This window comes from Sorex fumeus, unplaced genomic scaffold (genome assembly GCF_029834395.1).
Source record: "Sorex fumeus unplaced genomic scaffold, SorFum_2.1 ptg000026l, whole genome shotgun sequence".
NCBI lineage: Eukaryota > Metazoa > Chordata > Mammalia > Eulipotyphla > Soricidae > Sorex > Sorex fumeus.
The window spans coordinates 17381351-17394164 of record NW_026606083.1 but is presented as its reverse complement, the minus strand read 5'-3'; the positions used below and the strand labels follow the sequence as shown (position 1 = coordinate 17394164).

The 12814-nt window shown below is 40.9% G+C and overlaps 1 protein-coding gene and 1 non-coding gene across 2 annotated transcripts in view; one reads left to right on the top strand and one right to left on the bottom strand.

Annotated features, from left to right (window-relative positions):
* The window catches only part of NEBL (nebulette), a 379293-nt gene that overhangs the window by 123025 nt on the left and 243454 nt on the right, over positions 1-12814 (top strand). The gene's annotated exons all lie outside the window — the stretch shown is intronic.
* LOC130024112 (U6 spliceosomal RNA) lies at positions 6724-6831 on the bottom strand. The gene has a single exon (XR_008792557.1). It is a non-coding gene; the product is annotated as a U6 spliceosomal RNA (small nuclear RNA).

The following is a 12814-nucleotide window of genomic DNA, read 5'->3' as shown; positions in this document are numbered from 1 at the left end:
GATAAATGGGACTATCTTAAACTAAGAAGCTTCTGCACCTCCAAAGAAACAGTGACCAAAATACAAAGACAGTCTACAGAATGGGAAAGGATATTCACCAAATACACATCTGACAAGGGCTTGATATCCAGGATATACAAAATACTGGTTAAACTCCACAAGAAGAAAACATCCAACCCCATCCAAAAATGGGGCAATGAAATGAACAGAAACTTTCTCAAAGAAGAAATCCGAATGGCAAAAAAGCACATGAGAAAATGCTCTACATCATTAATCATCAGGGAGATGCAGATCAAAACCACAATGAGATACCATCTCACACCTCAGAGACTGGCCCACATTCAAAAGAACAAAAGCAACCGATGCTGGCGTGGATGTGGCGAGAAAGGGACACTCCTTCACTCTTGGTGGGAATGTCCACTGGTTCAGCCCTTCTGGAAAACAGTATGGATGATTCTCAAAAAATTAGAAATTGAGCTCCCATTTGACCCAGCAATACCACTCCTGGGAATATATCCCAGAGAGGCAAAAATGTATAGTCGAAGTGACATCTGCACTTGTTTGTTCATTGCAGCACTCTTTACAATAACCAGAAACTGGAAGAAACCTGAATGCCCACGAACAGATGACTGGTTAAAGAAACTTTGGTACATCTACACAATGGAGTACTATGTAGCTGTTAGAAAAGATGAAGTCATGAAATTTACATACAAGTGGTACAATATGGAAAGTATCATGCTAAGCGAAATGAGTCAGAAAGAGAGGGATAGACATAGAAAGATTGCATTCATCTGGGGGATATAAAGTAACAAAGTAAGAGATTAATACCCAAGAATAGCTGAGATCAGCACCAGTAGGATTACTCCATAACTTAGAGGCCAGCCGGGTATCCTAGAGGAAAGGGCAGTTCAGATAGAGAAGGGAGCACCAAATAAAGGGTGTTTGGAGGATCCTCCCAGGAGGGGAGATGCATGTTGAAAGTAGACTATGGACTGAACATGTTTGCTACTCAATGCCTCTTTTGCAGACCACAACACCCAAAAGGAGAGAGAGAACACAGGGGATTGCCCTGCCACAGAGACAGGGGGGATGGGGGGATGGGGGTGGGAGGGATATTATCCATGGTGGTGGAAAATGGGCACTGGTGGAGGGATGGGTATCTGATCATTGTATAATTGAAACCAAAGCACAAAAAATTGTAAATCTACAACTTTAAAATAAAATAAAATAAAATAAAGGGAAAAAAAAGACCCTATAAGATGCCAGTTTCTCCTTGTCATAAGTCATCATAAATCAATGCACATTATTTTAAGAGGGGGACATTACTCTTATAATGGTTTGGATTCCTTTTGAGCATTTCAGTTATTTAATAGTATTGCACCGCCTCTCTCTCTGAGCAGCAAGCTCACAGGTAAAAATGCGACACAACAGAGAAGATATATACAAAGATGTAAATTGGAACAACGGAATTGCATACGTTTTCAACCAAAACTACAAAAAAAAAATAAAATATCAAGATAAAGTAAAACCAAGCACAGTGATACAGATGTCATCCAGATTTGAATTAAGGGATGACTATGAAAAAATATTCAACCACAATTGGCATAATACTGGAAATTTGCTCATGTGTTGGAGAAAGAGAATCAGTTAGGCCATATGTCGATGAGAGAAACATAGCAAAACTAGACTTATGAGCCTCTATTTAGTTTGAGCTATAAAGTAAATTTTAAGATAATGGTTCCAAATGTGACCACGTCAAGTCCCTGGAAGGTTTGAATAAATAAAGAACCTGAGTTGCAGTCAGACATCTGCCCCCAGGTATCTGTCCCCTTTTCTAGTTCATGCAGGACTTATCCTATAAACTAAAGTTCTCACCTGCAAAGTAAGAATTAACAATAACTTTCTCAATGAGTTGTCTTTGAACTTTTTTTTAAAAAAGAGCAACACATGTAAGAGCTGGAGGGATAGCACAGTGGGTTGGGCATTTGCTTTGCATGCTGCCAACTCAGGTTTGATTCCTCCATCCCTCTTGGAGAGCCCGACAAACTACCGAGGGTATCCCGCCCACATGGCAGAGCCTGGGAAGCTCCCCGTGGAGTATTCGATATGCCAAAAACAGTAGCAAGTCTCATAATGTAGACATTACTTGTGCCCGCTTGAGCAAATTGATGAACAATGGGAAGACAGTGGTACAGTGCAGTGCTATTGGGGAAGACTATTTCTTCACCTGTTTACATAACAGTTTTTCCCTCCTTATGCGTTTCTGGGGAAAATTTTTTTTGAACCAGAAAGTCAAAGTTTTCTTCTGAGAACTTAACAAAATGGTTCAATAAAGTAAATTGCTTTAACTTTCCACGTGGTTCAGTTTTCTAAGGAAAAGTGAAGCCTCTGTGTGAAAGCCAAATGTTCATCTTCATCAAAATTAATGCACAATATAATCAGTGAGAGAGAAAACTATCAAGATGAGATGTGGTCTGCAAAGAAGAATAGAATGCGGGTCACTGTTTAATGTCTGCCACTGAGGGACCAAAAGTCCTGGCTTGCATTTTTATCACTTGCTGTGGTCAAACACAACCCATGCATTACTTGGTAAGCCCCCAAGCTGACTTCACAGAACCTGGAGTTAGGTAGTTACTCAGTTGCAGGCGTTAATGATTTTCTTTCTAGAACTAGGAGATGTAAGCAATGCCAGGAGCCTAGGTGATAATAAAATACACTAAAGAAACCGGGAAGCAGTGAGATTTGAGTATTTGTTCTCTTTGATTATATTTTAATTAATTTAACTCTAAGTTTATATAATTTGATTTTTGAAAATGGCTGCAGTTGGCAGCTTGCTGATAAGATCCTTTAAAGTTTAACCATCAGCTCTCTTGATGCATAGACGCATGGTGGTGCAAATGCACACAGCTCACTTTGTGGTCCAAATATCTCTGTCAGGTGCTGGGAGGATTCAGCGAGATACTGCACGTAGCATGGGGTCTCACACTGTGGTATGTGCCCAATAACTGAGTTTTTCCCTAGACTCTCTGAAAACCGTGGTGGTTCTCAGAGGCAAAGAGGAGGGAAGGAGAGGAATGAGTGGAGAATCTTTTGGGCAGTGGGAGGAATGTTAGCAAGAGGGGTGGTGGAGTCATACACACATCGAGGTGTGCAGTTAAGTTCCTGAAATTTTGCAATATTGTAAGTCAATACTAACTCAATGACAACACGGGAAAAAAGGAGCAAAAGTAAATTATTTTTGGTATTGGTTCTTTCACAGGAGAGGGAGTGCTTTGTGGCTCTCTATGTATCACTTGAGCTACTATAAATTAACTGAATTTAAGAATGGGCTGAAGGTTGGTAATAAGGGGTGATGAACTGAATTAGTATAGCCTTTTGAATTTTCCTTTTTGTTTTCAGCTGAAGCAATTTCTGTCTGCAGTCAAAGTTCTCCTTTTTTTCTCTAGGATTTGTTCTCATAATTGAATCTTCTCAGTTTCATTGTTTTATTTTTTCGGTACCATTGCATCTCAATACCAGAGAATTCTTCCGAGCTTTGGATAGAGAAGTATCTGAAGCTTGAGAAATAAGTGACATATTACTTAGAGTCCAGAAAAAGACTATTTAAAATAAAGGCTGTAATGTGAGTGTGGGACTTGGGGTAAGGACAACCAGTTACTGAAAATATCAGTCAGCAAAGTGTTTAAAATCCAAATATGAAACATTAAAGTAGTTTCAAATAGTACATGCCACCTCATTAAATCAAACATCCTTAATTTAGAATCTGCAAATTCAAGCAAAAAACCGTTAGACTTTTTTTTCAATTGAGCAAAATGTTCTTGTTATTTTCCTTGTTTGAACATTCTTCTAAAACTCACAAGTAAACCAAATCTAGTCTAAGCCCAGAATTCTTTAATGCATATTTCCCCCCATTGGTGCAGTGAATAATTTTGTAGCATAGGAATGTTTAGAATTGACAGGAACAGACAGTTTTACTAACAGTGGTTTGGATTACTGGCTCTCATTATTTTTGGTATCTAGATTCCTTTAATTTCTTTTTTGTTCTTTCATTCTCATTTGCTTGCATACTTTTTGGGCCACACCTCACAGTGCTCAGGATTTACTTCTGGCTCTGGATTCAGGGGTCACCCCTGGCAGGGCTTGGGGGACCATATGGGGTACAGAGGATAGAAGTTGGGTCGGCCATACGGAAGGCAAGCACCTTACCCACTGTCCTACATCTTTTGGCCCCTACATTATTTAATTTTCTTAAAAATTACTGAGAAAGCACCTCTGTTCTCATTTATTAATATTTACCATTTTAACGGCTGGAGCGATAGCAGTGGGTAGGGCGTTTGCCTTGCATGCAGAGAACACTTGGCCGACCGGAGTTTGATTCCTCTGCCCCTCTCAGAGAGCTCGGCAAGCTACTGAGAGTATCTCTCCCGCACGGCAAAGCCTGGTAAGCTACCTGTGATGTATTCGGTATGCCAAACACAGTAACAAGTCTCACAATGTTAATGGGCCCGCTTGAGCAAAATCGATGGAGAATGGGAACAGTGATAGTTACCATTTTAACAATTAAACATTTTTTTTTCTTGTTGGGTCACACCCAGCGATGCTCAGGGGTTACTCCTGGCTCTGCACTCAGGAATTACTCCTGGCAGTGCTGGGAAGACCATATGGGATGCCGGGGATCGAACCCAGGTTGGCCACATACAAGGCAAATGTCCTACCTGCTATGCTATCTCTCTGTCCCCCAAAATTAAACAATTTAAAATATTTGCATTTATTTAATGTTAGAGTTAAGTTCTGAGTGCTTTGTCTATAGATTGATCTTTCCAAATTACATCTTATGAAAATGGCACCAAAAAGTATAGATTGTGCAAATAATCTTTATTGGAGACACATCTCCTTGGTTAGGCCTACCCCAGAAGAAATGCAATTGCTTTAAGTCTCAGTCCTGATCTAAAATGTCTCAGGAATGTGACTTGATATTTGAGTCTTTTTTTTTTGGTTTGGGCCGATTCAGCTGTGCTCAGGGCTAACTCCTGGTTCTGTGCTCAAGGATGCGAGCCTCCTCATGTGGGGCACCGAGGATCAAACCTGGGTCAAAATCATTTAAGACAAAAGCCTTATTGTTATTCTATTGCTCCAACCCTTTAAATATTATTTTATCATGATTGGGTTTTAGTTATACAATGTTCCAGCACCCATCCCTTCACCACTGTGGATTTCCTATCACCAGTGTCCCCAGTGTCTCTCCCACCACCCTTCCAACCTGCTCCCCACAACCCTCTGCCAACCTGTCTCTATGGCAGGCACTTTTTTTCTCTCTCTCACTCTCTCTTTCTGTCTCTTACCCTCTTTTTCCTTCTGTGAATTATGGTTTACTATGTAGGTACTGAGAGGTTATAATGTATATACTTTTACCTCCTTTGAGCACTCAGTTCCTGTCCAGAGTGATCATTTCTAACTATCATTGCCATAGTGGTCCCTTCTCTATCCTAACTGCCCTCCCTCAGCCCTTCCACTTGTACAAAGCTTCCATCCAAGAACCCAATCATGAGCAGTCTTATAACTGTGTATCTCATGGTTATTCAACTAAAAAAAGAGAAAAAGCATTTTATCAGTTTTTAATTAAAATTTTTTTATTTCCTCTGCAACTTAACTTCTTTTCAAACTTTCATTTTGGTTGGGTGATGAAAATCCTGTCAAAGTAAATGACAAAGTCATCTCTCTCTCTCTCTCTCTCTCTCTCTCTGTCTCTCTTTTCCTCTCTTCTCTGAGCCACACCTGATTGTTCTCAGGGCTTGCTTCTGGCTCTGTGCTCAGAATCACTCCTGCTGGTGGTCCAGGAGACCATTTGGGGCGCTAAGGATTGAATTCAGGTGGCTGCATGCAAGGCAAGCACTCTGCCTGCTGTACTGTTTCTCCAGTCCCATCCATCTCTTTAAACCTGGCATCATGATTCCATTACTGGGCTTGGTAAATGGCTAGGATTTGGAGAACCATCTTAGCATTTACTTCTGGTTCTCCATCCCAGGTTCATAGTACTCACAAATTAACAACAACAAAAAAACCAAACCCTGAGATTTTGAAAAAGAACCAGAGGCAAAGGGAATGAGAGATGGACTATATGTACATAGGGGTCTTCTGGTTGTTGGTATAGGGCAGCTCATAAAACCCAATAGGTCATTCTATTGCTGCTGTGTGTACATGGTGTGGTAGGTGTACATGGTGTGGTCTGTACAGTTGTTGAGGTGTTACAATGAGGCCAGCTAAAGTGGAAAACCTTTGCTTTTGCGGACAAAACAAAAAACACAACAAAACCCACAATAGCCAAGAGGACTGTGCTTGGTGGGTTGAGTGGGTTAGAATGTTTTACTTCCCACAACAATATTAGTTAGAAAAGTCTGAACATCTTCCTCATCGCAAGCCTCATGCCAGGATTTGCCCATAAATCGAGTGCTTTTTTTCTTTCAAGATGGATCTAGATGTCTGCTTGCGTAAATACCTCTTGTACCAGTGGAATATACTGGGAATCAGGAGTCAATTGAGATGGGATGGGCCTGAGCCCACAGCTGGTCTGACTGCAAGTCTCTGAATAGCCTGTCGACCCGCAGGACTTTTCCAGGTCGGGTAGCTTTGTTTGGTCTATTTTTCTGTCCATATGACTCTGTTTCCTATCTAACAATGTGTATTTAGTCTTTCCTCTTTACTATCCAGGCTTCCACTCTTAAAAAAAAGATATTGAATGTTTTATGGATTTGTAGTCATCTTTTCACAGAAGCCTGGCTAATCTTGTCTGTATTGTTCCAATTTTAGTACAGGAGCTGCCCAAGTGAGCATGCTGGCGCTTTCATCCTTTTAAATAGCTCTGCGTCTGCATGTATGTATGTATGAGTGTAGCTATTCTCTCTCTCTCTCTCTCTCTCTCTGTACATTTTAAATACTTATGTTGAGCTTTGAGTGGGAGATGCTTGGTTTATGATTTGAGTCTACCACATTGAAGCAGATGCATGCAGTTTTAAAGGTAATAGTTTTCTTTCTTTTAGAATACTCAGTTCAGACTTTAACCTCTGCCTAATGGTTGTGAAGAAAAGAGGTTTGAAGCTTCACATTTCCCTTCCTGCTCCAAGGCATGGAACACAGCAGCAATAGAATGACCTATTGGGTTTTAGTTTAATTATATAATCAATAGCCAGAGAAAGCACATTTCAAAAAGAATTGTTCCATCAGTGCTTGGAATCTGCCTTGAGGTACCTAAGGAAGGAATGTGGCAAGCTTAGTGGGTTGCTTTGAAGAGGTGTGGAGGACAGGTAGAAACACAGAGAGTAGTTAGCAGTACTGCACTAACACTGAAGTCATTTTCTTTAACATCTACTTGTGTGAAAGATGCCAATTTTGCTATAATTTTTTGTTTCTCCCTAGTATTCCTATCTTAAAAATAACATTCTAAATGTATTTAGTTAACTTCATATAGAATTGACCAATTTGAAGTGTGTTGAAGAATCCTCTTTCTCCATAAGAATATTTCTGTAATTTTATTTCTTTTTTATTTTTATTTTTTTTGACTGTCTTTGTATTTTGGTCACTGTTTCTTTTTTTTTGCTTTTTTAATTATTATTAGTGAAACACCATGAGGTACAGTTGTAGATTTACATTTTTTTGTGCTTGGGTTTAGATTATACAATGATCAAATACCCATCCCTCCACCAGTGCCCATTTTCCACCGCCATGGATAATATCCCTCCCACCCCTATCCCTCCCATCCCACCCTGCCTCTGTGGCAAGGCGATCCCTTGTGTTCTCTCTCTCCTTTTGGGTGTTGTGGTCTGCAAAAGAGGCTTTGAGTGGCAAACATGTTCAGTCCATAGTTACTTATTTCTGTAATTTTAAAGTGGAGGCCAATGGCTCAATAGATTTTGACTGGTTGAAATTACTTTCATATCCTGAAGATTTCAGTGACAACTAATCCATTGATTGCCAAGTAAGTAGTTAATGGCTAGGAAGAAGATTTACACTTGGTCCTGAGTATTTGGCAGTAGTGGCTTGGAGGACACTGTTGAAAATAACAGGGGGTCTTTTCTGGGCCCATCAAAAAATATGATATGATTGAATAAAAAATGAGCAGAAGATCTGACTAGATAAGTCTCCAAATAAGATATCCAGATTGTCCATAGACACATGAAAAAGATGTCTATAATTTCTTATTATTAGGAAAATGAAAATCAAAACAAAAATTAGTTATCACTTCACACCTATGAGAATAGTTATTGTCTAAAAGATAGAAAAGGAACTTTGGAGAGGATGGAGAGAGAGGAAAGCCATTATACACTGTCACTGGGGTGTAAATTGGTATAGCCCTATGGAAAACAGTATGGCGCTTCCTCAACAGATTCAGTAGTAAGGAATTCATACAATTCTATCTCACCTTTGAGTATTTATCTGAAGAAAATTAGCAAAACCATACATGTATTCCCGTGTTTATTATAACATTATTCTTAATAACTGTGATATGGAAATAACCGAAGTGTTCATGAATTGATGAATGGAATAAGCAGATGTGGTCTATGTGCACAATGGAATACTGCTTTGCAATAAGGAAATGTGAAATATTTTCATTTTCAGCCACAAAAATAGACCTAGAGGGGGCATCATTTCTAGTAAAATATGCCATATGGAGATAGACAACATCTTATAATTTCACTCCTATGGTAGATAGAGAAAACAAGAAAACAATGATTTAAATAAAAACAATAAATTATTATTAGACTCTAAGACTGAATTGTGTTTTCCAAAAGGGAAGGGGGAAAAGGGGTGTGTAAATTGGGACAAAGGGGATAATTCTATCATGAACTGAACTTTTTTGGGGAAGGAGCATCTTGGTCCAAACCTAGCAGTGTTCAGTGGGATGTGCAACTTACAGGCTGTACACTACAGGTCTATATGAAGTAGACTTTTAACAGTGTATTTAGTGTGGTCTATACTTCTGTTGATTTTCAGTATACCTCTATACACTATTTCATGTTATAATGCAATCCTACTTCATTTGGAAGGAGGGAAAATATAAGGAAGAATAGTATGATCAGGTATGTCTGCCGCCAGCACATGGACTAAGTAAGAGCCATTGTGTCAATGGTGGAGGTTCTTGTTACAACTATTATTAAGTAGTAGTTTATTTCTATTTATTTTATTTTTTTTTGGCCCTTAACTTTATCTGCAGGACTACTTGCATTTAAACATTTAAAACTTTTTTGAATATCTTAATTTATTTTTTAATTGAATCACCATGAGATACATAGTTAGAAAGTTGTTCACGATTGGGTTTCAGTCATACAGTGGTCTAACACTCATCCCTTCACCAGTGTACATTTCTTACCACCAGTGTCCCCAGTTTCCCTCCTGCCTCCTTCCTTCCTCTATGGCAGGCAGTTTTCTCCTCCCTCCCTCCCTCCCTCCTTCCCTCCCTCCGTCCCTCCCTCCCTCCCTCCCTCCCTTTTCTTTTGGGAATTATGGTTTGTAATATAGGCACTGAAAGGTTATCACTTATATCACTTTACCTACTTTTGCACTCAGTTCTTATCCAGAGTGATCAACTATTATTGTCATAGTGGTCCCTTCTGTATCCTAACTGCCCTCCACCTCGCATTCCTGTGGCAAGCTTCCAACTATGGGCCAGTCCTCTTTGTCCCTATTTTTCTGTCCTCGGATATTCAGGCTACAACATTTTTATAGTAAGTATAAATTTCACTTTAGCTTTGAGTAAGTTTTCTGAAGCAAAGGATTAAGTTGTGCTTTCTTTCCTTTAGATATTAAAGGATTATTTTGAAACTGAACATTCACCCTTATTAATTTTAAACATGGAATATAATGACCTTGTGTCTCTAATGTTCTGTTTTCATATGTATTAGTTTTGCATTATTATCAGTAATTTCTTAGATATTGTGGTTACTGAAACCATGCATGTGTTTGTGTTCCTCCTGACTGCAATCACAGGGCTGTTTGGTGTTCATGGACCCCAGTCTCAGCCTTATGTACTTCCCTGCTCTCCATTTCCATGTCAATACCAGTAATAGCACAGGGAATAGTAACTCCACTAGCTCATATTTTTTTCTCATAAAGCATCTAGAAGTGTGCTAGTGTGTGTGTGTGTGTGTGTGTGTGTGTGTATTTTCAACTTTACACTGTGATTAAAAATCTAGGGTATATTTTTGTGTTTGTGTGTGTGTGCGTGTGCGTGCGCGCATGCGTGTGTGTATTAATTTCTCACCTTTACACTGTAATTCAAAATCTAAGGGGCATGCTCTAATAGCTGATAAGCATGTTCTCCTGTGGTGGGTCAGGTTTACGGTCTAATCCCTTTGATAATACCCTCTTTTGTAAATACACATAGGAGTTACAATGGAGTCTTGCTGAGGAAGTAAATCAAAAGGTGGCAAGTTGTTTGACCCTTATTGCTAGCCAGAGAATTTGGTGAATAGTTGGACAGGTTATTGACTGCCCTTTGGAGAGCCAGAGGTTTGCATTCTGTACCTCCTTTCAGCCAGGGCTTGTATTTCATGTACCAGAGACCTACATTATCATAATCCATTTTTCGCTTTTATGTGATCTCCCAGCAGCTCTTATAAGCCTCCTTTCTGAAGAGCGTTCTCCATTTACTTTCTCTAATTCAACATTCCCCCACCCCCGCCCCAATCATAAAATTGATGTTTCGCAACCAGCAGCATTATATGTGACTTGTTTATGAAGGTGCTACAGGGAAGGAGATTAGCGAGAGAATTAAGGACAGGATGGTCTGTGGTAGGAAGCTCATGAATAGACATCGCATCAGTGAGGGAAGCATGTTAAACTCAAAGATCCTTGCAGAATATAAACTGTAGAATTATGTCTTTGGCTGATACTGACTTGTGTTTAGGGCGCACCAAATTGTTATTTAAGAGAGTTCAGTTAGGTAGGAAACACTCAGATTCACCCCACCGTGTAAAAAAGATAACTTTCTCCCTTTATTTTTAAAGGGAGATAGAGGAAGGTTCATTTCTGTTTTATTTTACCTATTTATTTATTTATGCAGTGCCAGAGATTGCAGGGTGTCACCCATGCAAGGCATATGCTCTCCCATCAAGCCTCATCCTCGGTGCCCCAGAGACACTCTCTGAAAGAGACCGTGCTTCTGCAGCAAAGCAGCAGTCCTGGGGGCACCATGTGGTGCTGGGCTTAGATCCAGGGCTGGCTGCTTGCAAAACATTGACCTTACCCCCGGCCCATTTCCCAGGGTCTCTGAAAGCTCTTTTTGGGCACCGGGGGTGGGGTTGTGAAGTATATGCAGACTGGGATTATAACCATATCTGTGATTTGCCCTTGAAGGGGTGGGCCAGGCATGGGGGAAGAGAGACTGGAGGTGGTGTGCCTGTGCAGCCAGAGCACTTGTGTAGGAAATGTTCAAGTGCTCTCTTATCTCCCTCAGTAGCTCAGAGCGGCTTCGACCCAGCTTTGTATTTTTTATGTTTTAATTGAATCAGCACGAGATAGAGTTACAAAGGTGATCATAGTTGGGTTTCAGTCGTACAATGTTCCAACACCCATCCCTTCACCAGTGTGCATTTCCCAGCACCAATGTCCCCAGTTTTCCTCCCACCACCCTTCCCTGGGCCTGTCTCTGTGGCAGGCACTTTCCTTCTTTGTCTGCCTGCCTGCGTGTCTGTCTGTCTGTCTGTCTGTCTGTCTGTCTGTCTGTCTCTCCTTTGGGCATTATGATTTGCAGTTCATGCACTGAGAGGCTAGCATGTTTTTTTTTTTTAACCAGTTTGCAGCATATAGTTGTCTGCAGAATTCACAATAGCCAGAATCTGGCCCAGGTTTTCTAGGCCTGAAGAGACATGCCTTAAATCTGTGAACATTTTCGTTTTGGGGGCGAAGGCAGTGCAACACTGGATGTAAATACCCCCATCCCTGTGCTGGCCCGCATCGGTCTCTCCCATCCTAGGGGAAGAAGGAAAGGGAAGGTTCGCTGCAGCTTTCTCCAGTAGCGCCCGGTTGGCAAGTGGCCCGCAGTTTGCTTTGCGTGCTACCTTGCCAGAGACATGGCTTGTGCTGACCGTGAGGCTGCCGGGACCCTTCCCACAAGGTCCATTTTCCTCCTCAAGGTCCTGGTGGTGTGGCCTGTTGTTTCTCTCATTTGCACACGCTGGTGGATCCCTGTTTGGGTTATACCCTTTCTCTCTTTCCCTCTCTCCCATCTCATTCTGCCTCTGCCCTGCCCCACTTCCAAGCTTGTTGCCTCTTCTCACGACAGCTGGGCTCGACTGCCAGCATCCTCTGGGACACGCTCTCAGCTGGGGTAGGAGTCTGTGTGCAGAGTTGGTAGCACCACAGATCGTGTTTCCTCTGACACTGCTGCTTTCTCCCATATGGCACGTGATGCCAGCCTGCTGCTCCCTGCATGCAGGCATCTTGGGACGTAAGCTGGGCACCCGTGGGTCACCCAGTGGTTCCCGGAGAGTCTGAGACCCTCGGTGGTCAGTGAGTGTCCCGGTCTTTTGGATCTAATATCTTAGAGATATTAAGGATATTAATAATATTATATTTGACTTTAATAATATAATAATATCATATTTGACTTTATAATATGATAATATTATATTTGACTTTAGGATGATCCTTTCCTGGAGGGAACCTTTACCTCCCTTTACTTTGGTGCCCAGGTTCTGCCCTCACACGTGGTATCTGTTTGTCACCAGTCATCTTATTGCCCAATATTTTAGTTTCGTCTTTAATTGGTTGTTAAATAGCTACATGGGTGGTTGGATGCCATCCGTGGATGGAGATGTTA